At 36.8% G+C, this 26,465-nt stretch overlaps 1 pseudogene; it reads right to left on the minus strand.

The window, feature by feature from the left end:
- Positions 1–7,888: 7,888 nt before the first annotated feature.
- On the minus strand, positions 7,889–12,469 carry LOC141685208 (uncharacterized; annotated as a pseudogene).
- Positions 12,470–26,465: the final 13,996 nt, after the last annotated feature.

The raw sequence follows: 26,465 nt of genomic DNA on the forward strand, positions 1-26,465 counted from the left end.
AGATGCTCTCGTCATCACAACACGTGTGGGAAACAACACGGTTAAGAAAATGTTGGTCGATAATGGTAGCTCTGTCGACGTGTTATATCATCACGCTTTTTCCCGAATGGACATAGGAGATCGAAGACTCGAGAACTCCCGAACCCCGTTACACGGGTTTACAGGTAATGAGGTTCACGTGGTAGGAACCATCAACATGCCAGTACTTTTCGGTTCCCCACCCTGTCAGATTTGGAAAATGGTCAAATTCCATGTGATTAGTGCTTCCTCAAGCTTCAACGCTATTTTGGGACGAACAACGATCACCGCACTCCGAGCTATAACATCTATCTCCCACTTAAAAATGAAATTTCCCACAGATTTCGGCGTGGGAGAAATGATTGGTGATCAGGTAACAGCAAGACAATGCTACCTAACCACAGTTTCTCCAAGAAAAAAGACAGAGGAAGAGTTAGAAGTCAATCAGGTACTTGACATCGACCCAAGAGAATTGATCGACACATCCACAAGCAATTCATGCTCCCCTCTCGAGGAAACAGAAGATATAGAAGTATTTGAAGGAAACCCTGATAAAACAACAAGAATTGGAAAGAATCTCTCATCAGATCTCAAAAAAGAAATCACGAACCTCATCCGGGAATTCTCCGATATTTTTGCTTGGGCCCCAACGGACATGCCTGGCATCCCAGAGACCATTGCTCGACAATCGCTGCACATCAGTAGGGACACCAGGCCTGTGCGACAGAAACAACGCATATTCTCGGCCGAGAAAAGAGCAGCCATCGACCAAGAGGTCGACAGACTCCTCGACGCCGGCTTCATCGAGCCCGTGCAATTCCCCACATGGATATCAAACGTGGTTCTGGTTAAGAAGAGCAATGGGAAGTGGAGAATGTGCATTGATTACTCAGAGTGAATAGGGCATGCCCCAAAGATTTTTACCCTTTGCCCAACATCGACCAACTCATTGACGCCACAGCGGGAAATGAACTCCTGTCCTTTATGGACGCCTTTTCGGGATATAATCAAATTAAAATGGATTCCCATGACTGGCAAAAAACCGCTTTCATCACTCACAGGGGGGTATTTGGTTACAAAGTAATGTCCTTCGGGTTAATCAATGCGGGCGCTACTTTTCAGCAGACGATGGATAAAATATTCTCCTCGCAGATAGGAAGAAACATGCTAATATACGTCGATGACATGATCACAAAGTCAAAAGTTGCCTTCGACCATGTGACAGACCTTCGAGAAACGTTCACCAACGCAAGGGCAAATAACATGCGACTAAACCCTACAAAGTGTTCATTCGGCCTTACTGCAGGTAAATTTTTGGGGTTCCTGATTACCCAGAAAGGCATCGAGGCCGATCCAGCTCAGACAAAAGCTATTCTAGAAATGAGCAAACCAAGATCCATTAAAGACTTACAAAAGCTCACAAGGTGTATAGCTGCTCTTCGAAGGTTCATTCCTCAATCTTCGAAGAGGCGCCTCCCATTTTTCTCTGCAATGAAAAAAGCTTCCAGATCATCACAATTTGAATGAAACGAAGACTGTGAGAGAAATTTCACGGAGTTAAAGATGTTTTTGACAAATCCTCCAGTTTTAACATGACCTTTAACAGGCGAGCCGCTACGAGTATATTTCTCAGCTTCCGACGAAACTGTCGTGGCAGTATTGGTCCGTGTCGATGAGGGAAAAGATGTCCCTGTGTATTACATCAGTCACTCACTCCGAGACGCGGAAACAAGATACCCTCAAGTCGAGAAACTCGTATACACTCTCATTGTCGCGAGTCGTAAGCTACGTCACTATTTTCAAGCAAGAGAAATCCATGTTCTGACCAATCTTCCTCTGAAAAGAATCCTGCACAAGCCCGACATTACAGGCAGGCTCGCTGCTTGGACCATCGAGTTAAGCCAGTTCTACATCGAGTATAAACCTCGAACGGCGATCAAGGCCCAAGTTCTCTCAGATTTCGTCGCCGAATGCCAGTTCAAATCCAAGACACACAAACCTGAAGATGATCAGTCTCGCCCGTGGCTTCTGTTCATTGATGGTTCCTCGACATCCAACTCTGGAGGAGCAGGGGTCATACTAATCCAACAGGCTCTCAAGTTCGGGTTCTCCGCCATAAACAATGTGGCCGAGTACGAGGCACTCATCGTCGGGCTAAAGCTCGCATCCGATCTTGAAGCAGAGGTCATTGACATATTTGGGGATTCTCAGTTGGTTTCCAAACAGATAAGTGGCGAATTTAAGACACATAATGAAAGGATGGCCCGATATTTAACAAGAACACAAGAGCTTCTTAGCAAATTCCCTTCATGGAAAATGTCAAACGTCGACAGGGAGGAGAACCAGTGGGCCGACTCTCTAGCCAAACTAGCCTCTTCCAACCTCCCTACTAATCTCAGCCCAACATACGTCGACATTTTGGAGACCCCCTCCATCGACGAAGTATCAGTCAATCAAATCCAGGCTAGGCTCGACTGGCGCCAACCCTTCCTCGAGTACATTATTGACAACAAGTTGCCTAAGCACAAGTCCGAAGCCCGCACTCTTATGTTCAAAGCCAGGAACTACTGTGTTGTGGGTTCAGAGTTATATCGACATGCCCTCTCTGAGCCTCTACTCCGTTGCTTGTCTCCAGAAGATGCCCTCCAAGCGATCATAGAAATACACATGGGAATCTGTGGTGAACACCTAGAAGGGAAAATATTAGCCCTCAAAATTATCCGATAAGGCCTGTTCTGGCCTACAATTCGGAAAGATTGTGAAGATTAAGTCAAGAAATGTCAAGCATGTCAGCTTCATGGAAATGTAAATCGTCGACCCACGACTGAGCTAAACTCTATTCTCAGCCCGTGCCCCTTTTTCCAATGGGGAATAGATATTGTGGGTCCCTTTCCAAAATCCAAAAATCAGTGCCAATACATCGTAGTCGCCGTGGATTACGCAACCAAATGGGTCAAAGCAAAGCCCCTTGCTAAAATTCGAGAAAAAGAGATGATAGAATTCTTTATGGAATACATTGTCTTTCGCTTTGGGATCCCCAGAATCTTAGTCTCTGATAATGGCACTCAGTTTGTTGGGAAACAGTTTGAGGAAACCCTGCTTGAATTAAAAGTCCAGCATATCAAAGCATCTGTAGCATACCCCCAAGCAAATGGACTAGCAGAAGTAACAAATAGAACCATCCTACAAGGCTTGAAGAAAAGAATTGAAGAAATACCCCGATGTTGGGTCGATGAACTCCCGAATGTGTTGTGGTCGTATAGGACGACTCCCCGAAGTGCGACGGGCGAAACTCCTTTTCGACTTGCATACGGAGTCGATGCTGTCATACCTGTTGAGGTAAGTCTCACCTCACCACGGGTCGATGTATTCGATCCTGCTCTATCTCTCGAGGGTCTTCGCCTTCACAATGATCTGTTAGAAGAAACAATGGAAGAAGCCCGAATGCGAATGATCGCCCAGCAAGAAAAAACTGCAAGGTACTTCAACAAAAAAGTCAAACCCAAAGACTTCAAGGTCAATGACCTCGTCTTAAGGGATTCCGCGGCATCAAAACCCACTGTCTCAGGAAAATTCAAACCAGCATGGGAAGGCCCTTATCGGATCTCGAGACTTGTAAGTGCGGGGACCTATGAGCTTGCTCACCTCGACGGGAAACCCATCAAGAATGCCTGGAATGGGATTCATCTCAAAAAGTTCTATCAGTAATTTGATCTCAGTTGTAACCTGTTATCTTGAGGCAGTAAATGCCATATCAAAGACAAACCCTCGATGCAATGAGGGTCGTTTTGAGGCCCCCACCGAGGGGTGATTAAGTTATGATGAACAAATTTCTTTAATTTGGTCCAAGTAAAGAACATAGACTTTCGCTTTCTTCGTTCCTTACGTAATCAGCAAAAATAAAAGGATAACCTTCGAAAACTTTCATCGACGTAGACATTCCAAAAAAAAAAACAATCGAAAAAAAAACAATCGGAGACTCGAAAATCATTCATCTCTAGGCAAATATTTATACAGCCTCATCACGTCGACGAGCCGGGCAATAAAATCTCTCTCATAATGTAAACACTCAACCACAAACTTGATAAACGGCTTAATATTTCAAACTCGAGACAAGTAGATGATAAAACCAGCCAATATGCAACTGCTTACAACATGGAAATAAACTTAAACCATGGATCGCGTATCTGAAACTTGCTACAAATTCATCATCCGGTGTTATCAATAAAATTCTTAAACACATAAAAACATTCAAATCCAGTTACAAAAAATCACAGGGCATACCCCGCCTTCATGCATTATCACCCTTCGACGCTAGGTCACGAAGATAATCATCGAAGGCATGACCCTCGATGGCAAAACCAGCCTCTTCCATCCTTCGGAGACATCGTCCGTAACCGTCGCCCAGAGCATCAACGATATCTTCAACAACTTTCTCTACTTCTTTTTTCAAGTCTTCATTTTCCTTCACTATCAACTTGTAAGAGCTATCCATTCCTTCGACCTGTCTATCCAAGCCTTAACGCTTGCTTTTCTCCTCATCAAGCTCCCTTTCCACCTCGAGAAGTCGATCTTCGAGTTCTCGCACCCTCCCACTCGATACCTGATCAGCAACCTCCATCTCAGCAACCTTCTTTGACAATGCAGAATTTTCCTTAGACAAATCAGCCACCCTATGCTCGAATTCCGTAAAACCCACCACGATTTTCTTCTTTTCCCCCTTCAGGGCAGCAACCTCAGCTTCAAGCTTAGAACAAGCCTCACCATCAACATCAGCCTTGTAATCCTCTAATATATGCATAAAATCGGAAAGAAACTACAAAAAAAGAGAGAGAGAGAAGTGGGGGGAATGAATGACTATGATTGAACATGAAGACAAAAATACATGCACATAGAAAAGAGAGAGAAGGGAATGCACATACCCGCCCAGCCCGACTCTTACATCGGTCAACAAGATCCTCGCGCTTCCGCCCATCATAAGCAACTGAATCCTGAGGTAGGTTAAAAAGATTAAGTGCTCTCAAGGGCACGGTGGATCCACCCGTCCATCGCTCCGTGGGCTGAATCTCGACCCTCACCACCTCTTTCTTCGAACGAGGGTCGACAGTTTTTCCCATATAAACCCTTGTCCCAGCAATGGTCACAGTTCTGTTCGCTCCCTCGACTTTGGCCTCCCGGCCACCAACAACTACCTCATCATCTTCCCTCCGAAGCCGCTTTCGAGGATTACCTTCCACGCGGACGAGGTCTGAAACAACCCTCTCATTGTCTTCAACCACCTTGTTTCCCTGATCATCGAGCAACTCAATTGAAACTGAATGAGGAACCCCCGACGGTCCAGGCCTGGCCGCATCAGCAGGCTTCCTCATGGTACGTTGCAACAACAACATCATTGCCTTATCCATTCCTCCTCGAATCCCGCCGTCTAAAATCTTTTTAAGTGAAGCGCCTCCCACTATAAACGCAAAAAAAAAACAACACACAAACCAACAAGTCAGCCACCCTATATATAGGCACAAACGAAAATAAAATAAACAAGAGTCAACGATGACAAGTGCAAAAACTAAGTACATAAACAAAATAAGGGCAATAACAAATAAAACATCCCCCTTACAATCGTGCATCTCTAAAAAACCAGAGTCCTTCAAATCTAAATGTGTATACCACGTCCTCGACCCATGAAACTCATCGAGGTAGGCAGTATCATGCTTCTCCATGTTATTTAAATAATCAATCGTGCCCTGACTAACTTTCCCGCACGACTTTACAAATTCCAAATCAGGACCCCCAACGAACAGCCATTGGGAGTGGTAACCGGAGTTCGATGATCTAACGCTAACAATCTTCATCCTTCGATGTCGGGAGTCGAAATATACTTGACCGTCATAGTACCGCACACCATAAATAGAGAAAAATAATTTCAGAGTCGGCGATCGACCCTTATCACAGCACAACGCCACAAAACCACTTAACTGAGCAATAAAATTCGGTGTCAGCTGCCTTAGGCCACAACCGATAGCCTCATACATCGTCAGGAAGAAAGGATGCATCGGCAAACGAAGGCCAAACTGAAACATAATCATCGCAACCCCATGCATCCCGAACTCGGGCATCATCCAAACCCTCTCATCTGCTGTCGGCACTCGATACCGATAACTGTTAGATAAGTCCATGTAACTCTCCAACTTACTCACGGGTGGGTCGACGGTGATATAGTAACTAAGATAATTTAGACTAGGCTTGCCCTCAAATTCGATCCTACCTAACCGAAGACTTTCCTCGACCGTTCTGTTTCTGAGTTCCAGGGTACGAGGGCTTAGGGGTGGAGAATGTAAAGGACCTGTAGGCATCCCTTTCAAAAACTCATCGCTCCCTAAGAAATCAAAGGATCCACACTGGCCTAGATCCAGGATCTCTAGATTATCCAGGTTCAAAACAGACTCCTCGTCACCCTCCTCTAATGGTCGCTTCCCGGGGTCCCGATTGGAGGCACTATGCGACGACGACGACGAAGGAAAGTCGACCATTATAAATTGGTAAACTACAGATAGACACGACCGACCCGCAGATAAAAAGGAAAAAGAAGAGAGAGAGAGTGGATAACTTACAATGCGAGCCAAGGATGCACAACAAACTCCTTTTAGATACCTGGAGAGGAAGTCGAAGAGGTTAGCCCGCCAATCTGCAAAGAAACCTGAGAAAACAAATTCAAAAACGCACATGAACGGATATATATGTCTTCAAAAAAAAAGAGAAGAGGGGGGGAAAGAGAAGAGAGAGAAAGAAAACAACAACAAGACAAGAAAGCTTTGCATTTAATTCTTTCCTTCCTTCAGGCACACACGGTTGACTAATATCCCGAATTTACAGTTATTTCTTATTCCTTTTTTGTTTTGTTTGTTCGTCTTTTCCCTATTATTCCCTTGCATTTTATCATCCTGTCCAGACACTAACTTTATTCAGGTATCAAAACAAAAATCTCGAGATCCAAAACGCAAAGGCGAAAAAGCAGGAAAACGCAAATCTAAAGATATTGCGCAAAACAAGGAGGGGGACAAATGTTGGACCAAGACAAGGCGGCCCAAAGGAGTTATAGTTAGAATAGTTGTAATACATTATGTAAAGCCCAAGAAGGCCCAATTTGTAAAGAAAAAACCCATTTGAGACTTAGTATAAATAGAAGACAACAATCCCATTTGAAGGGGTTGGCAAATTAAGTAAAGAAAATCATCTCCTAAAAACTATAGTCTAATAATAATAATAATATTATTGGAACATCAGATAGCAAATGATATGCACCTTAGAGAATGCATTTTGCAGGCAATTAATGCAAGCCAAAGGTGTTAACATAATTTTAAAATTTGTTTAGTGTGGATAAAAAATTATAACATTTTATTGCTTAATAGTTAATTATCATAATCATATATAAGTTTTACGACCACGGCTTAAACATGTTGTTATTACTGATTCAAGAAGACAAGGGATGGTTTGTTTCGGAAAGTCAGAGCTTCATGATGCCATAACATGTCACTATAACAAGCATGATGATATGCTGAACTTGGAGTTTGTAGAGGAACAGAAAACGTTAAACTTAATATTGAGAACCCCCAAGATCAGAATAGTAGACTTCCTGAATGATTCTTCTAACGGGGTATATCATTCACATGTAAGAATCATTTGATAGTGTTATTTATCCGAATTCTCTTGCGTCAACTCTTTTAGGTTGAGCCATGTATTACAATACATTATTTCTGGGCGAGTAAGCAGCACCACTTGTTCGCCAATTTACATCTGGATTAACATTAATACCTAGAGTACAATGGAGATCCAGGCATGAATGTATGTAGAGAAACATGTCTTGAAGGTATTAGTTTATAATAAGTCATCAAAAAGAGTTGCATTAGAACTCCATTTGCAACAGGGACATCAAGTGAATGGGGGAGCAGACAACTGAAGAGTGCTGGTTTGATCTCCAAAATGTTCCCAGATTATAATATAAATGATTCGAGTTTTATAAATAAACCCTAACCTATTCAAAGTAAATTATGGAAAATAGAATATAGTCATAACACAGCTGTAAATAAGTTTGATTACACTTGTACAATTCAGCTTGTGGAGGCAAGATGAGACCGGAGTTATGTGTTTTATTGACACAACCACATCTTCGTTACTCAAACAACTAAGGGTTGAAAGATAGTTGCAGCATGCTTCTGTGAGAATATGCAAATTTGTTACTTTGAAAGTTCACAATGAATCCAGAAGCCACTAACAATAAGTACTGTAACAGACATAAGCACAACAAACCTGGTGTTTGGGGTAGTTTTTATTCTTGAGCAACTCAATAAGCAGCATAAGAAAATCCTTACTTAGTAAATCACCAAGCCTCAGATCTGTTTATTAAAAGCTCATAAATAAAATACATATAAATAGTTTTTAAAACTTACGAATAATAAAACAAAAAATATACACATAATTTCACCTGCATTGATCATTACGCTCAACTCTTCAGTTAAATCTTCAGCCTCCTCAATCAGTTGCTTCTGGACTCTATTCTCAATTTCACAGGTTAGGGCAAAAACTTTATCTTTCACATTGATGTTAAACAAACCTGAAACAACATTGTAAAAAAATAAAGCATTGTCACCTTTTTGATAAATTAAAATTTTAAACAGTGAATTAATTGCATATCCCACTTCCCCTTATAACAAAGAAATATGCTAACAACTCACTAAATAACCCAGCCCATAAATTTGTGATCCCTTAATTCTCTGAATTCAATTTTTACTTTTTAGTATGGGATCATGCGATCTACTTATGCAGCAACACCAGTAGAACCAAAATTGATCCCACTGTTCCTCCTGCAAGATATTTCTTTGAACAGTCAGTCATATAGGGATGAGGACATCAAGTTCATGTAGACTGAACAGGGTCCTTCAAACCAATAAGATATCTGCACAAAGCAGTTGGTTCACTTGGTCTGTTCACATCTTTGGTAAGATACAATTGATTCCCGCTCAACACCCTCAAGTCAACGATGTGTAAAGTTGGGGATATTTGGGGAAATCATCCCAGACCAACACGTACACACAAGAAGTAATATAAACGAACCAGATGAGAAGCGAGCATAATGCAACCGGCAGATGACCGGGAGGAACAGCAGAACGAAGGGAAGAGAATGAAGAGAAAAAGCGTGAAAATTATGACCGTATGCAGGGGCAGCAGGATGAGAGAAACAGCTGAATGTAGTGTAAAGTTATTACTGATGGCACAAACCTGAATTTCACTGCATGTATGCAACTACTCTGAATTTGGAAGCTAATTTCTTCTTCTATCACCAATTCTCAAGTCTTTATTCTTCTTCTTCTTGAAAACTGCACAGGCTTTACAAAATAAATCACTATTCGCTTGCACAGAGTACTTGACCCTTATTCATCAACACGAAGGGGCACAAGACTGTATGCACTACTATACCCCTGACAGTCAAGCTTACTGAGATTCACAGCCTTTATTGCTCCAAACTGCACTGCACAAAACTCTGGTGGTCCTGTCCCATAAGTAGAGCCTACCTTGCTAAGCCCAATCTCACTCCAGGCCGGACACCTGTAATACTCCTCGCAGCCCATACCTGATACATTTCTATAGGGAAAGTGTTTCCCTGGGAAACCTTGGAACAGTGAAGATTGAGTTGAACATCCAAGTAGAAAGAACTCAATGTCAGCCGTTGGATTTAAATAAAAATTTTGAATTATATAACTTGGAGAGAGGAGGACTATTTCAACATATATTTCGACGGAAAATCCAGTACTACCAAGATCAATGGTGTTGCAGGTTGACATGTGAGGGTCATGTAACGTGACCGAATGATAATCATAGTCTATATCTAGCACACAATACGATCCTGAACTAATGTGAAACATAAGCACATCATTGATGCAAAACAAAAGATCCTGAAATCCTGGATGACCACAGCTGGATCACAATGCAAATGGATGATCAATAGTTAAGTTTCCGCAGCAAGATCGACCTGCATTCAGATGATCATAGCTTAAAGCTAGCGCAAATAGTACTAACAATGCATGAGAAATAATAATTATGGTGAAAAAGTTTTGAGCCTTCTTAGAATCTAAAGCAAGTTCAGCTAAAAATGCTTCTCTAGCAGCCTAAGATTTTTCTGTGGCATACTTTTCTGCTAGATCCTCCAGTGATATATCGCAAGAATACAGAAAAATTTGAAACAGAACAAAGAAAAAAGAAAACCTGTTGTTACAAAAAGCGAATATGGGCATTGAATCCTCTGCAATCTCCACACCGAGGTTGCCTCTACTATCCGAAACTTGTTCAGGGTTGCGGGGCTTGAACAATGACTTGCAGAGAGAGTAGGAAAGCTTCAACTACTGGTGCTTGAAGGAATTAGATAGTTCTTGCAAGAACCTGTATACTTTCTTCAGAAGCAAATGCAAAGTGGTGTGTGGTCCACACTATAGATAAGTAGCTGAGAACTAGAGTCAAGACTCTGCAATTCGCCAACGGCAAACTGTATGATCTTACTAAGATGACTTTCAGCAAGACACTTATGCTTATAAGCAACTGTACAGGAATCAATTAGAAGACACATTTAGTCCACAAAAAACGAAAAACAGATAATCATCTCACCAAACACGCCATTCTTAACCTTTGCAGTCTTCTTCTTCACAAATTTAGTGATTAAGAAAACTGAACCTCTAGATATAGCAAAAATGATAGGCAATATAGGCAATACACATGACAAGAAAGTGTTGAGCAGTAATGCTTTGTCCTCTCAATCACAATTTATCAGAAAAGTCATGTTATGATAGCAATGGTTTGTTACCATAATCATAAGTTATTAAAAACCTCGTGATAAACAACATTTTTGGTCATGCCAACTAACGGGTGACTTTTACCTTCACATACTATATATAATCCTAATGGTGTAGTCACTCTCGATATTGCCACATAAAACTGTCCATGGCTAAAAACTAGGTTTGACAGATATAATCAGACAAATTTGAGTGTTTGGCCTTGACTTTTATTTATTGTCATTGCATAGCACAGGGATACAGGGAATTGTATTCTTTTAAATGCAAAAGGTAGTGTCGTATCTGTTGGCCTCATACAAATTCTAGGAATAAAAGCCTTCTCACCAATGTGATTGCCACTTATTATAACTCCCTCTATAACTCGAGCACATAACTAAGTCACAATCAATCGTGTACCATTACACAATCCCTTATTTGGAGCCAGATTTCTTAAAAGAATGATGGGAGCTCCAATTTTAAGTTCCAATTCATGATTTGGTATACCTCTAATTTTAAGGGAATTCAAATATTCTGGAGTGTACATGATTTTCATTGATTCAAAGTTGACCGTGCTCTTACAAATTGAATCCACACTTCGATATACTTTAGATTCCCCTATAAACATTCGAACATTGAACAATATTAGTATACACATACAAATAAATCACTTTTCTTATTATATATAACATTATTTGTAAAATTACTTATGCATTGATATAGCGCACGAAATATTATTATATTATCTACCCAAACATTTGCATAGTAAAATCAGGTCTCTAACCGTGTATCTCTTTAAGTTTTAACATTATAAAGTTAATATAATATACAGAGCATTTCTGATTATTTTTCTAAATTACTTTTGAACACAAGTGGAACTAATATAACATGATCAACTATATTTATCCTTGAAGTTAATATAATATATGATACATTTCTATTTAGACATTTAGAGGGATTCAAACACACAAATGAGCTCTAATAAGAAAATGCACTAACTGTTTATATTAGAACTGAGGTTTAAAAATAGTTACATAGTGATGTATCATATGTATGCAAAGATCATTAATAAAGATTTGTATGTACTAATCTTTAAATCTCTTGAGGACCTCTTTATTAATAAGGTCAACATCTTCATTTAGGGGAGTCAAGATGGCACGATCCCAATAGTAATCTGACTCTTTAGGGCTATCACATTATTCGGCATACACGGTATCAATAATGACCATTTTCCCGCCATCTTCTGGATCAAGGTGTAGTTCAGGAGGAATTTCGATCCAGCAAGGTTCACTCCCTTCAATAGATGCAACTGTTGGTACATATCCATCGCCAACTACCCAATTAGCATACGGTATTTTTTTCCCAGAAACTGTAACTGCCGGAACATCAGATTTTATGCGCATATTTTCCTCCAATTTAAAAACTTTACAATCATCGCATATATATGATTTATTTACAGATGCCATCATAATGTCTTCGCGTCCTTTTTTTGGCAAAACAGGAAGGATTTGCCTGAAATCACCCCCCAATAAAACTGTTTTTCCTCCAAATGGTTTGTTTAGGTTGTTCTTATCTTTATGCCGCATGATATCATGAATAGACCGATCAACAGCTTCAAAAATGTATTTATGGTTCATTGGAGCCTCGTCCCAAATTATCAAATCACATTGCACAATCAGTTCGGCCAAAAAAGATTGTTGTTTTATATCACATATGCTAGTTTCATTCACATTAATTGGTATCTTAAATCTAGAATGTGCAGTTCAGCATCCTTCAATTAATAGTGATGCAATGCCAGAAGATGCAACTGCAAGTACTATTTTTCCTTCTGATCTAAGATTACTTATTATGGTCTTCCATAGAAAAGTCTTTCCAGTATCTTCATATCCATAAACGAAAAATAAACCCCCAGTTTTACACCTAACATTGTTCACCACTGTTTCAAAAAAATCTGCATGTTTGTCATTTAACATAGCACGAGAAATTTTACCTTCAATAGCCAATGCATGTCTGTCATACATATTCTCTTCATATAAAAGGGTGTTGTTACTTTGTCGCTGCAAATCTTTATCCAGTTTTGGCAAAGTTGGAAAATCACGTAATATTTTGCCTCTTTTTCGCAGTTGGAAGTCGACATCATATAATGTAAGACTTTCTAGTTGTTGGTCATTCACAACAAAAGCCGGACTTGGAAAGTCTCTTCATTGTTTACGCTCAATATCATCAGAAAATATTTTCCAGTGTATATCCCATAAAGCCCTGACATCTGAAATATCACAAAACAATAATAGTGTAACAAATAACTTACGCAATTGAGCACCAGTTTGATGGACAGAAGCATCTGTAATTGCAGCATGCCATTCGTCATCACATTCTAATAGACCATGGTGAAAGCAAGCTTCTTCATAGGTGTTGTAGACAATACCATTTACTGTGCGAACATCTTCAAAAGACATTGCACCCCGCACAAAGTTCAACAACATTCTTAGATAAAACCTCTCACCTGCAATAAAGTAAGTAGCTGTCAAATTACTTGAAAGGCTAAATTAATGAAAGATAAACATGAACACATCTAAAGTATATAGTGTCAAAGGACTTGTTTAAAATTGCCTTAATTATTAAATTGTTTGTTATTAATTTACCCCAAAACACTTGCACAAAACAGAACTATGAATAATGCATGTACATAAACAGTAATAACAAAAAAATAACTGCCCATCTTAAAGTTCATAAAAATTCTCAAGATAATCCCAAAGAAAATAATACAAAACCTAGTTAAAAACACAAAAAAAACCATCTGTAAATACTACTACCACTTTCAACCCAACCCACATTGACAGAACAAAATAAAAAGAAAAAGGCATACAAAACAAAAATAAAAGAAGAATAAATAATAAAATACCAGGGACATATAAAAAGAACCAGATCATCATTGTGGTCCTGAGACCAAACCCTAAAGAACCAAAAGTCAAACTAAATTATAAATCACTACATAAATGTTAGTAGTTTTTAATGACCAACTTCATAAATCATATTTTAGGGCTAATTAGGTAATTCTTTATTACTTTAAACATTTGTGTATAAATGATTATTATATAACAAAATTAAGTCTCAATAAAATATTTTTAAATAAAGATACATGTGTAGGGAAATCTTTGTATATGCATATAGACATTTATATAGACATATGTTCTTAAATAAAACAACTACATATACGATAATGTAAACTATTAATTTACAACTATTATAATAAGTCAACTAACCTGCTGTGGGATGAACATAAACCATACGACCAATAACAAAAATCTTATTCTTTCGACGTTTCCAAATCTTCTGCGTTTCATCCCATAGGAACTTTTCAGGAAACTCTACAAATGTCTACTCTCTTGCGGCTGAATCTTCCTTATTTGTGAGAAACCATTGGATGAACATAGTTACTTTGGGGTCTATTCTGTGTACAACTGATGGCAATGGCTCATTCTCTCGAAAAAAACTGGTTGTTCATTTTCCAAATGAAATACTAATTTTGTGACAACCGGCTTGTGGTAATGAATTGAAAATTTAAAGATTCGCCAACATGCCTCTATAGAAGAAAGATAACGGCATGCTACATATGTTGGATTTTAATCACAGCGGAGGCATGGCAAAACACTTTTACACACATAAAATCCAAATAAAAGCATATAAATTGTGGTAAAAATGTAGAGATCGATTACTAACCTTTAATATGCGATCCAACAGCAACGATCGGAGATCCTTAGCAGCTACTCCTCAAACGTGAAGCACTCCACCAGTATCCACCAAGAAAACGACGTTAAGGAGGAGGAGGAGGAGGAGGAGAGAATTTGGTTTTCTAAAACTTTTGGGTTTTTGGGTTCGAATCAAAATAGGGTTTATAATAGTATATTTATAGGCAAAATTTTCAGCTGAAATTTTCTCATAAATATTATTATTATTATCCCATTTATTATTCTCATTAATAATTAAAACACCTTTTAATTATTAATCCTTTTTCTAAACACTTTAGAAATAATTCTCTCTTTTGATTTAATTTCTAAAATTAAATCCTTAATTAATAATATTAAGAACTTTTCTTAATTAATTTATAATCAATTAAATCTCATTTAATCAATTATTAAATTTTCCAATTAATTATTTATTTCGTAAATAAATAATTATCAGCCATTATTAATTAATTCCTCCACCATTAAATCATTCTCTTTTTATGGTGTGACCCTGTAGGTTCAATATTAAGCCGGTAGTAGAAATAAATAATAATAAAACTATTTTATCATTATTTATATAAATTCTCTAATTTATTAAATATGATTAATTAATTAATCACATTTATTCTACATCGTGAGGGATACTTCTCAGCATATCGCGACTATCCGGATAATATGAATTCACTGCTTAGAATACCAAGAACCTATTCAGTGAATAGTTACCGTACAATAAACTCCTTCTACCCTACAATGTCCCGATTAAATACAAGGCATGGATCTCGTGTCAAGCCTATCTAATTTAATCACTTGCTTACCATTTACTATGCGTAGTTCTATGCAAATTAGAAACTCCTTTCTAATTTCATTCACTCTGGCCAGAGATTCCTGAACTAGCATAAGTAGATCAGCCTTGAACATTCGCTTCCTTCACTGGAAGGGGTAGATCCTTTATTGATCATACACTATCTTCGTGTACAAATACCTATACCCAGTAGAGCCCTAATAATTGCCCCTGGAGACTAAGAACTAAACCAAAGCATAGTTCAGTGTACACAAGATGACTATGATGACCTCAAGTCTAAGGATACTTGTACAACTATCACTATGTGAACAACTGCTGACACGTGAGTGAACTCCATTAGTTGTTCAGCTGTGCGAGTCATGTTCAGTGAACTTATTCTATAATAAGCACCTACATACTAGCTATAGTGTCACCACACAAATGTCTATGAGAACAAACATCCTTCATAATGAAGCAAGCATAGTATGTACCGATCTTTGCAGATTATTAATTACCAGTTAGTAATCCTATGATCAGGAACTATTTAAGTTTAGAGTTATCATCTTTTAGGTCTCATTATTATGATCTCATCATAATCCATAAAAAGCTTTACTCTAAACTATGGTATATCTTATTTAAACACTTAAATAGATAGAGCCCGTAATAAAAACAAAACAAGTCTTTTATTAATATCAATGAAATCAAAACAGATTATATAGGAAGTTATTCCTAAATCCTAATTCATGATTGGACTTAGGACATATTCCTTTCAATCTCCCACTTGTACTAAAGCCAATCACTCTGGTATTTAATACCCATCTTGTCTTTATGACGATCAAAGTGACTTTCATAAAGTAGCTTTGTGAGTGCGTCTGCTATGTTGTTATGTGTGTCAACTCTAATTCAATACAATATAAGAAATGTTACCGCGCTCCCACTAACCCTTTTGTAGACGCATGGTTCATCTACGTTTTTGATAAAATCAAACTCTTTGATTGTCTCATCAAAACAAATGTTCCATCTTTCGAGAAGCTTGCTTTAAACCACATATGGTTCGCAGTAGCTTACATACTAGGCTTTCATTTCCCTTGGAAAGAAAACCATTTGGCTATATGCCAGATCTCATAGTCGTAGTAAGCAGCAATCGCAAGCAAAATCCGAACTGATTTTAACAGGGCTACAGGTAAAAGGTTTCATCAAAGTCAATCCATTGCCTTTATCTGAATCCTTTTTCCACAAGCCTGGACTTATAGGTCTCCACCTGGCCATCTGCTCTAATCATTCTTTCGTATACCGTATACATAGATTTCATTCCGGATTTCATGGCACTATGCCATTTCTCTGAGTCAACACTACTCATAGCCTCATTATAGGTCACAGGGTCGTCATCATCAATGATCGACAACTCATTGTCATTCTCAATGACAAGGCCATATTACCTCTCAGGTTGGCGAGACACTCTCCCTGTTCTATGAATGGGTTGTTCCACAAAAGGTTGTTCAGTCAGAACAGGTGTTTCCACTTGATCCGTAGTAGTTTGTGCTTCTTGAACTTCATCAAGTTCAATTTTGCTCCCACTGTTTCCTTCAAGGATAAACTCCTTTTCCAAGAAGGTAGCATGTCTGGAGACAAACACCCGATGATCGGTGTAAAAGTAATACCATAAAGTCTCTTTAGGATATCCCACAAAACTACATTTTACGGATCGAGATTCCAGCTTATCTGGGTCAACTTTCTTGACATAAGCTGGACATCCCCAAATCTTAACGTGTTTAAGACTCAGTTTCCTTTCTTTCCATATCTCATACGGAGTTTGAGGAACAGATTTGGAAGGCACCATTTTCAGTAAATATGCTGAGGTTTCCAATGCATAACCCCATAGGAATACTGGAAGATTTGCATAGCTCATCATGGACCGAACTATGTCTAACAAAGTTCGATTTCTCCTTTTAGATACTAATCTCGAGGAGTCCACTGGGAGACTATACCATTTACTTTGAGATAATCTAGAAATACTCCATTAAAGTATTCACCACCTCGATCTGATCGAAGAGTTATAATACTATGTTTGGTTGTTTCTCCACTTCATACTTATATTCTTTGAACTTTTCAAAGGCCTCAGACTTGTGTTTCATCAAACACATATCCGAATCCAGATCTATCATCTATGAAAGTAATGAAGTATGAAAATCCACCCATGGCTTGCGTAGACATTGGTCCACATACATCTGTGTGTACCATTCCTAGCAAATTTGTAGTCCTCTCTCCATGTCTACTAAATGGAGACTGCAGTGCCACAATGAAGTGAGATTTTCATCATCCCTTTTCTTTTATTAGTTTGTTCAATCTGAAGTAAATCATGTCACATTAATACAGACCATTATTTAAAGCACCACGTCCATAAAGAATATTATCTCTAAGAATAGAACATTCATTATTCTCAATAATAAATGAAAATCCATCCAAGTCTAACATGGGAATAATATTCCTCACAATCGAGGGAACAAAATAACAATTATTTCAAACAATAGTCTTGCCCGTAGGCTTATGTAAATGAAATGATTCTACATCTACAGCAGCAACTCTTGCTCCATTTCCATCAGTAGAATCACCTCCTCTTCCTCAAGAGTCCTACTTCTCCTTGGTCCCTGCAACAAATTGCAGATTTGAGAACCACAGGCGGTATCTAATACCCAAGTATAAATTTGATTTAATGACATATTCACTTCTATCATGAACATACCTGAATCAGAAGCGGTAGTCTCACTACCCTTCTTCTTCTTCAATTCTGTAAGGTAAACCTTGCAGTTCCTCTTCCAGTGCCCCACCTTGTTACAGTGAAAGCAAACAACTTTGCTCTTGGGGTCTTCGGCTTTTGGTGGAACCGGCGTTTTCTCACCTACTTTCTTCTTCTTGGAAGAGTTCCTCTTCCATTTCTTAGGATTGGAACCTTCACCAATTAGAAGAACAGAACTCTTCTTAGGGGGAAAATTCGATTCCGCAGTCTTCAACATGTTGTAGAGTTCAGGCAGGCTGACATCCAACTTATTCATGTAAAAGTGCACAACAAACTGCGAGAACAAACTCGGAAGCGATTGCAAGACCAAGTCTTGGCTAAGCTCCCCATCCATGGCAAAACCAAGTTGTCCAAGACGTTCAATCAAATTGATCATCTTAAGTACATGGTCATTCACAGATGATCCCTCAGACATCCTACAACCGAACAGCTCCTTCGATATCTCATATCGAGCTGTCCTCCCCGCCACATCATACAACTCTTGTAGATGCATGAGGATAGTGTGAGCATCCATATGCTCATGTTGCTTCTGTAGCTCAATGTTCATGGAAGCTAGCATGATGCATTGAGCAACATTTGCATCATCTATCCACTTACAATACACAACATGTTCATCATTATGTGCATCACTAGCAGGTTCAGTAGGCTTAGATGAGTCAATCACGTATTCTAGCTTCTCAATCCTGAGAACAATTCTCAAGTTTCGAAGCCAGTCAGCATAATTAGGACCAGTCAATTTGTGAGCATCCAGTATGCTCCTGAGTGATAGTACAGAAGACATAACGTACAAAGTAAATCTGTAAATGATAAACACATAATAACACTTAGCAAATAATCGATTTCATTTTAAAACACTATATGAATCGGGTCTTTATTCATAAGTGGCTCCCACTAGTTTATCTAATTTATTCAACCCCCTACGTGAAAAATTAAGCATTCGTAATGCTAGTGGGAATAGGGATCCTATATTCTATTAAACAACCCCGGCTGTGGCACGAACCGCCATGTAATGTTCAATAGGCAGACAACTCGTGTCAATTACATCTTATGTTATTCCCTAATCAAACTTTAGCCTCTTGAATAATTGAGTCTCGGCTGTGGCACGATAAACTCAATATTCTAAGTCAAGTCTAACCCAACATTCCGTACAGTTGAATCAGTCCCCAAAGGCCCATGGATGTGGCACGTACCGACCTTTAGATTCTTATTCAATGTACACATCTCTATGTAATAGACAAGTATTTCTTATTTCGAAATCAAAGCCCTCGGCTGTAGCACGAACCGACAATGATTCAAAAATAAGAACTACTTTCTATCATGTTGGAAGGCTATGACCGACACAAGCCCGTTGTATCATTGGCCAATTACTACTTGATATTATTTAATTTTAGAGGGATTATATTATGTTACAATCATAATCATATTATAAAGAGATTCTTCCTTTTAAATTAAATATTTCAAATCAATAATCAATAATCAGATGATTCCCAGATCGGGTGGAGCATTGTCAAGAGGCGTCACTTAATAACCCTTTCTTACAGATAGAAATCTGTTGTTGACAGAATCATCCTTTCTCTCATATTGAAAATTCATATTCAATTACGTGTTTCACAAACACAAGAATCTCATGATTGTATTCATAATATTGTTATTAAGGTTATGAAACAATTTCACTATACTAGGTTGTCTAACAAACGCCTTATGTTCATTTAAGTTCACCTAAATCTATCATCGCATGATAAACTAAGCATATATCACATATATAAACATGAATAAACATCAAGGTAGGCATGTTACATCAGTAGCATATTGGTCTAAGCATTATACATCTCTATGTATCACATGAAGCATTTAAAAGCAATTAAAAACAGTTAAAAACAGCTTTAAAACACTTTCGGAAATATAAAAAGTTCAAAACTTTTATATAAACTAAAATTGATCACTCCATTAGATCCGTCTCAGAAAAACGAATCCAACGGTATATTGCACGCCTAAAACGGAGTTACGAAACTCCCAGAAAATCAATTTTAATGTAAACAGTCGAGCTGTAACGCATTACAAGAACGCGTTACAAGCCCTGTAACGCATTCCGGTGATGCGTTACAACCCTTTTAAGCCAATTAAAAGGTGTAACGCATTCCGTGAATGCGCCACAGGGTGTAACGCATTCCCGGAATGCGCGACACCCTTTTTTTTCTTTTTTTTTCTTTTGCAGCAGCCGCCGACAGCTTCTTCTCGAACAGCGCGCCTGACAACTCTGTTCTTTCTTTCCGTGCAATCACAGACAGCATGCAGATGTATGGCAGCCACAGATATATTTATACATATACAACTTTATATACATATATATACATACTTATTTAATTACGAATTTAATTGCAAGAACTTCAAAAATTCATAATAAAAAATCTATACATCATAAAATTATGAAAAAAATACCCAGACGATCTACAACACTTGTAGAACCCAGATCAACATTCAAACTTATTCTGAGAAACGATTTCTCATCAGACAAAATTAATCCATGATATAACTTGTAAAAATCATAATTAATTCATACAAGCACATAAAATTCTGAAATTTTTACCACAGATCTATATGCATACAACCTAAGCTATGATACCATTGTTGGATTTTAATCACAGCGGAGGCATGGCAAAACACTTTTACACACATAAAATCCAAATAAAAGCATATAAATCGTGGTAAAAACGTAGGGATCGATTACTAACCTTTAATATGCGATCCAACAGCAACGATCGGAGATCCTTAGCAGCTGCTTCTCAAACGTGAAGCACTCCACCGGTATCCACCAAGAAAACGACGTTAAGGAGGAGGAGGTGGAGAGAATTTGGTTTTCTAAAACTTTTGGGTTTTTGGGTTCGAATCAAAATAGGGTTTATAATAATATATTTATAGGCAAAATTTTCAGCAGAAATTTTCCCATAAATATTATTATTATCCCATTTATTATTCTTATTAATAATTAAAACACCTTTTAATTATTAATTCTTTTTCTAAACACTTTAGAAATAATTCTCTCTCTTAATTTAATTTCTAAAATTAAATCCTTAATTAATAATATTAAGAACTTTTCTTAATTAATTTATAATCAATTAAATCTCATTTAATCAATTATTAAATTTTCCAATTAATTATTTATTTCATAAATAAATAATTATCAGCCATTATTAATTAATTCCTCCACCATTAAATCATTCTCTTTTTATGGTGTGACCCTGTAGGTTCAATATTAAGCCGGTAGTAGAAATAAATAATAAAAAACTATTTTATCATTATTTATATAAATTCTCTAATTTATTAAATATGATTAATTAATTAATCACATTTATTCTACATCGTGAGGGATACTTCTCAGCATATCGCGACTATCCGGATAATATGAATTCACTGCTTAGAATACCAATAACCTATTCAGTGAATAATTACCGTACAATAAACTCCTTCTACCCTACAATATCCCGATTAAATACAAGGCATGGATCTCGTGTCAAGCCTATCTAATTTAATCACTTGCTTACCATTTACTATGCGTAGTTCTATGCAAATTAGAAACTCCTTTCTAATTTCATTCACTCTGGCCAGAGATTCCTGAACTAGCATAAGTGGATCAGCCTTGAACATTCGCTTCCTTCACTGGAAGGGGTAGATCCTTTATTGATCATACACTATCTTCGTGCACAAATTCCTATATCCAGTAGAGCCCTAATAATTATCCCTGGAGACTAAGAACTAAACCAAAGCATAGTTCAGTGAACACAAGATGACTATGATGACCTCAAGTCTAAGGATACTTGTACAATTATCACTATGTGAACAACTGCTGACACGTGAGTGAACTCCATCAGTTGTTCAGCTGTGCGAGTCATGTTCAGTGAACTTATTCTATAATAAGCACCTACATACTAGCTATAGTGTTACCACACAAATGTCTATGAGAACAGACTTCCTTCATAATGAAGCAAGCATAGTATGTACCGATCTTTGCGGATTATTAATTACCAGTTAGTAATCCTATGATCAGGAACTATTTAAGTTTAGAGTTATCATCTTTTAGGTCTCATTATTATGATCTCATCATAATCCATAAAAAGTTTTACTCTAAACTATGGTATATCTTATTTAAACACTTAAATAGATAGAGCCCGTAATAAAAACAAAACAAGACTTTTATTAATATCAATGAAATCAAAACAGATTACACAGGAAGTTATTCCTAAATCCTAATTCATGATTGGACTTAGGACATATTCCTTTCAACATAATCTTCAACTTCATTAATATTTTTACATTTGCTATTCTCATCAGTTAATGCATTATCATCCCGCTCAACTGCAAGGGTTTCTCTATCCGAGCCTTTATTTACATACTTGAACATATACTTAATCAATCGTCCCTGATTACACCTTTCTATGTTGATATGTCCCTGGTATTTCACAAGCAGCCCTCTATTGTACGAAACAACAAACCTATAAAAATCAATATTACATTAAAAATCAGCTAATTAAATGTGTTAATAGGGCATTATAAGGATTCACATGCAGCCATTTGATTATAATAACACTAAGGAAGAACCTGTTGTCAACTTCAATGTCTTTTATTTGTATAATATGCTTATCATCCCTCCGTCTATATACTGGATAACCATTCGAGTCTATATTAGTTTCAGTCCTGAACTCTTTTGGATAAAAACATTTACATTTGCCATCTTTCATACATGGGCTATTCCTATTACACGGTCCATAGGGTCCATGAATCATGTATTTTGAAACAGCATCATATCCTACTGGATCCTTGTTCTTGTCAGGAATTTCTGCACATATTATTTGGTCAATTTCATCGGTAGAGTGACACTTATCAGATTCTTCCAGCCACACGATTATGTGTGCATGAGGTAAACCCCTTTTTTGGAATTCAATGGTATATGCAACTGCAAAAAGAAATAATAATGATTGAAATATGTAATAAATCAACTAATGCACCAAAACATTATCTGAGGGTCGAGACATAAGAAATAGATAAGTGAGTTTGTATTATGTTGGATCCAAACTAAAAAAATAAATTTCCAAGATAAAAATATATGTAAAGTTTGTACCAAATATGAGGCTTGCTTATATTGACTCTAGTTTCAAAGTTGTATTAATTTTTATACACCAGAAAGAGGTCAACGTAAATTAAAGCAGAAGCTACTAAAAAGACAACATTTCTTCTTAGTAATTACGTTAAAGAACTAAAACTATTTTATGAGCTTATGTATATCTAGATGTTGTAGTTGGCACAAAATACCTTAAAACGATCAGTTTCAGCTGTTTGATCATTATAAGTACATTGAATCTATCAACTGTTTAGTCCTTGGTTTATTTAATTTTTGGTTCTTGGCATCTACTTATTTTTTTTTTATACAGGATCCAAGTATTCCATACTTTATCTATACTAATTCATTATTCAATTTTTTATTTTACAACCTATTATAAAAATGTAACTAATTCATTTGCATCATTATTGGAACATTTTTAAAACAATGCAACCCTAATATAATCAGATATTGTAAGTATAGTCATAAATAAATAAGCTAATTAAGAATCCATCCTTTCGTTTATAAGAGTGGTAATTTAATTTAGCATTCTCATATTTTGCAAAGGGGTAAAAAGAGTTCTTTTGTTCAACATAAATTTTAAAACACATATTTAACTAAAAACATTTTTAAACATAAACATTCATACGATTAGAGTTTTACTGCGTTAATTTGTTAAATTAGATGATATGTCAAAATATGCATGAAAAAGGAGATTACCTCCAATTACTTTCCCAAGGACATGGTTATCTGTCAAATCTTTTAAAAGCAAGTCCAGCTTGATCTTAAAAACTCTAACCAATAGATCGGGTCTGTTAGCCGGAATATTGTTTGGCACTTTATCACAATAGTTCTTGATCTCAGGCCATTATAGATTGCATGTAAATGTGATGAAGAAATCAGGGCTCCCAAATCGTCTACAAATAGCCATACAATCTTGATAGTTTTGTTGCATGTAACGTGGGCTTCCTGTAAATGACGCTGGCAAAACAAGTCGCTTTCCAACTGTGGAAGCATCGGTATCTCCTCTATTAACGGAATCAACAACATTATTATAGAGATCAGATCTCAATATTGTCTGGTGTGTCACAACCCATGTAAGCCTAGCATGCTCAATACATGTCCATGCATCTACGACAAACTGCAGGAATAATCAGCCCCCGGCAATTAACGTATGACCTTCTTTATCTCTATACCGGAGTCTGTAACAATAGTATTGTCGAATACTTACTACATCTTTTTTATTTTTCGATTTAGCACGAACCCCTGCATGTAAGATACCAACTCTGTAACCATCTTCTCCGTATGGGAAAAGAAGCGGGTACTGAAGGGACATATAACATGGATGCAATATTGAGATTTGGTGCAAAGGGCCAATCTTTTGGTCCACAACTATATCCTTCTCATCAAGTAGATTATCATTTGCCACCAATGCTGCAAATTCATAGGCATTGGTTGGTATATTTGTTTCTCGACCATCAGTTTCTCGATTTGCAATCAAACGTAACCTTCCGGGAACAATTTCAGACTCTTTAAACCTAGCTCGAACCTGATGATAAATATCTACCAAAGCATTTTCTCGATGCAACATTGAAGATAAAGATTCCGTAATTTCATTATCAGGTGTATCCTCACTATTTGGAAAATTCAAACGTGCGTGAAGTTGTTCCTGACTATCATACATATAAATTTGCGAGAAAACTGCCTTTTTCGATTCTTGAGGAAACAAAGTTCCCATTTGATGATAGACCACGCCATGCACACGATAGACAAAAGGGCCACCCCCATTATTAATGTTTTTATCCACGTTAGCTCCTATAGAAGTAAATCCAAATGCACTGTTGTACAACCAATTTGTTTTTGGAAAATGGTACCTTTTTCATTTGTTCCATCTAGCAACGATTTTAACTCTGGTGGAGTTTCCCGTAACAATGGCAAATGAACCTTTCCATTGCTATAACACAAAGAAAACTTACTTGATCTTACTTGTTGTTCCCTTCCTGTTTGTTCAAACATCCAAATCAAAGCCCCACAGTCAAGACAAATTTTATCTGCACAACCAATATCAGGTATTGCATTGTTCGATGCTGCACGCACAAAAACATGACAAAAATTAGATGATTTTTAAACTAACTTTAACACAGTTTTATAAATCTAAATTAAAATTACCAAAATTTTCTTTATTTGACTTTATTTTACTCCTCATCCTCTTACTTAATGATGGTAAAGCTGCAACAGAATGAATAAGTTAATAAATAGTAGGGGAATAAATAAATCAGAACCCACTATATAATTTAGCTAAGCTGCAAACTTGTGAGGAATTCTAACAATTAATTTTGACGCATCACAATTCAAATTTAATCCCTCGTTCTCTGCAATAAAAAAAATTATGTATACATGAAAGGCCAGATTAAAAAGAATCACATATGCTATAACGAAGGCTTGTAAATAAATAATGTAGCATTTGTTCCTACTTCCGGAACTAATGCATGGGAAAAAAGAAAAGGAAAAATTGTGTGAAGTGAAGATTAAATGAATAAATATTAATCATTCCAAGGTGAAACATTTAATATGTTTTTTAAACATAATATCAATGGTAAAACATTTAATATGCTTTTAAAAATAGAGATATTACTCAATGCATAACACATTGTGTTTAAAAGTGGTTCATATATTATAAAAATAAATTTTCTTATAAAAGTCTTAAATATAATAACGCTTTAATATATCATTCTTAAAATCTAATACTAAGGATTGAGTCAAAAAAATAGTCTTAAATTGCTACTGACGAAAATAAATTAAGCACTATTAATAAACACAACATATTATTATAAATAAAGTTACTTGAACCATTTTTAGTTCTTTGAACAAATAATAATTTTCAAAAACCTAGAACATAGTTCATTTAACTTTTAGCACTTTAACATTTCCTTTTGATAAATAAAAAAAGGGAGCTAATTGGGAATTTTGAGAATTGTACCATTAGGTATTTGTATGTTAAATTTACGTTTATAAAACTTACAATGATTAAAAGAACATAGGAATAGTTAAATCTTTTAAATATTGTTATGTGTCAAGTTTCTAAAATTTATCATCACAAATTTTTCACATATACACTCAACCAATAAAATAGGGTATCAATGTTGTAAAACAATACCTGTACCATGGTTTGTAAGGTTCTTTTCAGCATTGGCCTTCTATTAAAAATGAAAATACTAAAAAGTTAGTACTGCAA

The sequence above is a fragment of the Apium graveolens genome, chromosome 9, assembly GCF_009905375.1.
Source record: "Apium graveolens cultivar Ventura chromosome 9, ASM990537v1, whole genome shotgun sequence".
NCBI lineage: Eukaryota > Viridiplantae > Streptophyta > Magnoliopsida > Apiales > Apiaceae > Apium > Apium graveolens.